Below are 6,000 nucleotides of genomic sequence, written 5' to 3'. Positions count from 1 at the left end.
AGTGTTAGATCATATATGCAGGTTATGAGCTTCTGATGCGTTGCTTGATCTGATCTAAGGATGCACCCATGTGGTTGATGATGGTTGATGGATCAGGATCATAAAGCCTTAAATGTATTATCATTATGTGGTTTGATCATGGACAGTCTAGATCTGAATACTGACACATGTTTTATTCTGTAAATGATATGATCTGGGTATGACTGAAGTCTGGAATGTCTGTGAGGTTTTAAGTTAATATTTGCAGATATGTACGCTGTTTCTCTTTGGTAAAAGCGCGTATACACGCCGGTTCAACACATCGAAGTAGCATATACCTTATGAACTATGATGTTTTAAGTTACAGTTGGTTCTGGTTGTTGATGCAGAGTTCTGGGTTTTTCTTTATGTTCTGGTGACTGCATTATGGTGACAGTGTTCAGATTGATTGATTGTGATTTGCTTCAGTGATGATGGATGAGATCTAATGATGGATCAGGATCATAATGACTAATCATTATGTGATCTGATGGGCTAGATTTGATTGCTAACACATGTTTTATCCTTTATATTTGATGATCTGGGTATGTCTGAAGTCGGGAAGTGCAGCGAAGTTATAAGTATTTGTAGATCTATACGCTGGTTCGCTTTGATGAAGTTGCGTATACACGCTGGTTCAGCTGTTCCAAGTTGCGTATACACTCTAATGCATGTTTTTGAGGTTATAGCTAGTTCTGAATGATGATGCAGTATTCTGGGTTCAAATCTGTGTATTGGTTACAGTGATCTATCTATACCAGTGGATTTGTTGAAGTTGATTAAGTATGAATCAATGGTTGATTCAGTTGTGTTAGAGGTTCAGAGGTGGTCAGTGATTGATTGAGTTTGGTTGATTCAGAGAGTGATGATTGAGTTTTAGTGATTGGTTGATGCAAATGTAGTTGATGGTTGTATTGCAGTGATGATTGATTATAAGCTTCAATGTTTTTGATGGGTCCAGTATGAAAATTGGATGAAACGAGGCCTTCATGTGTATTGTTGTGTACTAGGAGCATCCAGTCTGAAAATTTATGAAATGTGGTCCCTAGAGGAAGAAAGAAGGTCGTAGCCTTCTGTAGGTTGGCACCTACGTACTAGTAAACATATTGGCTAGTACAAGAGCTAGGGGGTTGTAGCTCCCTTCTAGTAGAAGCTGGAGAATGAGAGAAGGTTGTAACCTTCTGCAGGTAGAAGCCTGTGTACTGGTATGAGTTTGCACCAGTACAATGTTGTAAACAGATTTTCTTATTCATAAAAGAAGACAAAGACGACAGCAACAGGTGGTTTTCACCCACATTGGGTTTCCACTTTAAATCTTGGTGTTCATGTGTGTTGCTTATGTGTGATGGTTCATTCTGTTATTAACTACACATGGTTACTGTTTAATGTTTAATAAAGTACTGATGCACATATTAAAGATCAACATATGATGAATTAACTGAATCATAAGTTCACTAGATATACGCTGGTTGCCTTAAGAACAGTTGTGTGCACACGCAAGTTCCCTTCATTGAAGTTGCATATATAAATCTGATTATGGAAATGAAAAACATATTGATTTGCAAATACTGATTCACCCCCCCTCTCAGTAATATTTCCAACACTATATTACCATGATTTGCTATATTGTATTGCTTCTCTCATGATTTTTAGCTTCCTTGTGGAAAAATTTGGTATTTCTCTCTCTCACCTTGAGCCACACACTCCTAGACTTTAGTCTCCAATACTCTTCCTCTTGTTTCAAAAAAGAGTGGTATTTAACAAACATGGATCTTTCCTGGTTCAACATCACAACCGACACATGTTGTGCTTTCATGGAATAGCAGAGGACGTTGATTTTCTATTCTAGTTCCTGAATAACTTCTTATCTAGTAGGTTGTGAGGATCTCACCCATAATTTGATACAAGCTTTAAGTCATTTTATCTTTCTTTCATAGATATGAATTTGGCTGCCCTCCAATCAAGGGAGCCAAGATTGAGCAACCATATCATGAAAATCTAGGTGTTGAATCCATAAAGGGTTGAATCTAAATGGGATAGTGCCATTATTGGGGGGGGACAAGTCAAGTCTAATAGGGCAATGATCATAACAATTACAGGGAAGAATAGAATATTTAATGGAGATATTAAAACCCTAAAAATCATCAGAGATGAGGAAGTGGTCCAGTATGGCAACAACATGATTTAGACCAACTCTCTTATTGTTCCAGGTATATTTAAGACTATAAGGTTTAATGTCCATTAAATTGGACTGAAAAATAAATTCCTCCATTTTCTCTTGGAAGGGATCTCTGACAGGAAATCCCCCTTTTTTCTCCAAGTTGTGCAATGTGGTACTGAAATCTCCACCAAAAGCACTAAAAGGCCCGTACTTAGAGTCTCCAAGGCCTTGAAGGGAAGCCCATCATTCTTATTTTTCCCAAAAATGGACTGGCATATAAATGTTACCAACAAAACATACTCTATTTGAGGAGAGGTCGAGAAAACAGGTTGCATGCTAATGGAAATTTTTTAGGGAGTTGAGTAGTTGGACCTGGGATGGATCCCAAATAGTACAGAGACCTCCAAATACCCCTTTGGCACTGATTGAGGTGATGCCACTACCATTCCACAACTGGAGTTGTTGAGATAGTATTTCTTGTTCCTCCAGTTAGGTCTCCTATAATAGAGTTCTGGGAGAGGGCTATCATTACTTACCTTATGGATGAGAGGCCCCCTTGGGTGGGGTAGTGCCAGAACTTATTTTATTTCCCTTGCCTCCCATGTCTCCCATTTGAATGTTTTTGAGAATGGACTAATGGCCAAGCTCTTTCTCCTTTTATATTTGTTCAATCCTAATTTCTCTATTTGGTTTTATATCAGCTTGATGAGTTTGACGCTCTTTCTCTATAAATTTTTCTGATTCCGACTTCCCATCAACCGAACTTGCAAAACAAAGGTAAATTATACTTCCCATCAACTTTTTATCAATTATTTGTCTTCTTTTGATGATTCATATCGTGTAGATTCAGGCCCTTCACTATATTTTGCCTCTGCAAGACCTTGGGGAGATGACATATTAATAGGAAGATCTGAGGTTGAAGGGATTTGATGGGGAATCCCCCCTTCTTCCTCTTCATTGGCTAGGACGTCAAACCCGATGCTAGAAACTCCATGGTTGGTTGGTTTTCTCATCCCTCCCCCGCTTTCATCAGATTTATTCTTGGGCGAAATTGACTCAGATTCCTTTTGGGGATCTTTCACCTACTTTTGATTTGAGGGAGGTTGCTACTTGTAGGATCATTTCTTCCTTTTGGCTTGTTGCCACTCATCTCTAGAATCCCCTTGCTTTTTTGGATATTCTGTATTTTTGGGTCAATTTCTAGCAAAGTGGCCATAATCATGGCATATTTTGCATTTGAACGAGAGTTAATCATAATCCACCTCTTTTATATACATCCAACTATCCAAGTTGAGGTTTACTGCAGTTGGTAAAACTTTGTCCATATTTTCTTCTACACAAATTCTAGCACATGAGAAAAGTACATCGTGAGGTTCTGCACAATTGATGTATTTCCCTAGATCATTACCAATACTTCTAAAGGTGGCATCATAACAATAGTGAAGTGGGGGGGTGGGGGGGGGGGGGAGAGGGGGAAGGTTAGCTCCACCCAAATAGGAACATTGGAGGGAACATCACAGTCCAAATTGAAGTTGGGAATCCAACGATCCAAAGAAAGCCCCTGCACCCCCATGAAGTACGAACCATTCCGAAAGATCAAATCTTGATCCGATTTATTTTCAAAGAAAAAGCTGAATAAACCCTTGCCACATAAGGAAGAGGTGATAAGAAGTGACTTCACCATTAATCAAGGGTTTCTAGTTGTTCAAGACCCATCAGAAGAAAGATCTGGGAGAGGGACACAAACCCATAAACTATCCCACTAAGACTTGATTAGCTAGTTTAAGGGCACAAAGTTGGGCCTCATAAGCAAAGATCTCAACTTTCGAAATCTCGTCTAGATTTTTGACAAATCGAGAGGACAAAGCATTTAGAACTTTAGGCCATTAGAGACCAGGGAGTTGAAGGTTGTGATCTCTTGGTCTTGTAGAGAGGGGGAGGCTGAATTGTTCATGATTAATCACCCAACCTAAGCAAGGTCCAACAAACCAAAAAACCAATAGTCAACGAGAAAGAGACTAGAATTGGCAGTGAAGAAGGCATTGTAACAGTGGAAAATAGGGGGAAATCAACGCGAAAGGAGGGTCATAGAAGTGATGAAGGGGTCAACCAGGCAAAAATGATCAAGGTCGCTAGACTCAACAAGGCGAATCAAAGAGGCTCAAAGTCGTAGAACTAAGAAGAGTTCCTAATAGCTCAATAGAATTATCCTAAATACAAAATAATTATACTACTTTAACAAATATATAAGATTTAATTTATTTAACATATCTTAAATTTTTGGACTAAGTAGCAGGTTTTGAGGTCAGACTATTTAGATAATGACACTTTGTCTTAAATAATAAGCTACAATGCTAGAAATGCGAGGAAGTGTAGTAGGTTTTGAAGTCAGACTATTTAGATAATGACACTCTATCTTAATTAGTAAGCAACAATGCTACAAATGTCAGGAAGCATAATGTGATGCATATGTTTAAAGCATTCAAATTTCTAGGGTTCTAATTTTTTCATTTATCTTTGGAAAAGAAAGATGGAAGCCAAAACTTAATGTATATGTTTAAAGGTTTTAAATTCCCAAAGTTAGTTTCACTTACCCATGGGAAAGAAAGTTGAAAACCAAACTTAATATGGATATGTTTTAAGATTATAAATCCCCATGGGTTCTAGTTTCAATTACTTATAGAAAAGAAAATTGAAAATTGAGATGGACAACTAGAGGGATTAGAAGCATTACCCTTGGATATTTATTTATCATAATTTAATTATTAAATTTTGCCCATAGTAAAACAAAGGTAAATTATATAAGCATGATTATCATGTTTATGATATTTATGATTGATGTAAAATTTAACTAAAAAAATTTAATTTAATGATTGATATTAAGAAGAAAATGAATATTGCTAAAATAAAAATAAATTCTCACAAGTTTATATTGAAATTAGGGTTTTAGTCAATTTTCAAAATACCATGCGATAAGAGAGTTTGTCACCTTTGTAACACTAAAAGAGTTGAAGATGAAAACCATTTTTTCTTAAATTGTCCATTTTATAGTCACATCCAATCTAATTTTCAAAAGATTTGTCAAATGACCAACATTTTTGACCTTTAGGTCGACAAAATTATGGTGATTTTAGAGCCCTTCCCTAATTTTTTTTAACATAAAAATAAAATACTAAAAAATTCAAGTGATCCCTTACTTGCTTAAGGTATGATAGACCATATCTATCACGATACCATGGAATCCTATCGATCCCATGGACTCCTATCGTTACAAGGCGCTTTTTGGGCGCACCAACATGTTTTGCCTCTGCCTTGTGAAGTACAAATTTACTTGACCCAGAATATGCCTCACAATAAGTTCACTTATATAATCTCTATACCATTAGTTACTAAGCGGAAATCATAATTATTCGATATAGTGCAAGTAATCTTGTTTCCTTATCCACTTCATTTAAACTTCCATTCATATAAACATAAGCATCATATGCAAGACATCAATTCACCATAAACATTATCATATACATGCTCAATATTTATGGAAATAACCCTTCGACCTTCTTCTTTATCAATAGAACAAAATTTACATCAATCCATTGAGGCAATGGTTTGGTCTACAGGAATACATAGCTAGAATCACAAATATATACCACAAAGCCTTTTTCCACTCATCAGACCCCACCCAGGTCACTTCAATACCCTATCAGATCAAGTCAACACCCTATTGTGTCACTTCGGAAACCTATTGGGTCTTTTCCACCCTACTCGGCCCATCACAGTTCAGTTCCATGGTCCCACTTGGGTCTACAAGATCGCAGGCTTCG

This window comes from Pinus tabuliformis, chromosome 8, assembly GCF_031772625.1.
Source record: "Pinus tabuliformis cultivar Carrire ecotype Pingquan chromosome 8, CPIR1, whole genome shotgun sequence".
NCBI lineage: Eukaryota > Viridiplantae > Streptophyta > Pinopsida > Pinales > Pinaceae > Pinus > Pinus tabuliformis.
This window is presented reverse-complemented; position numbering follows the sequence as displayed.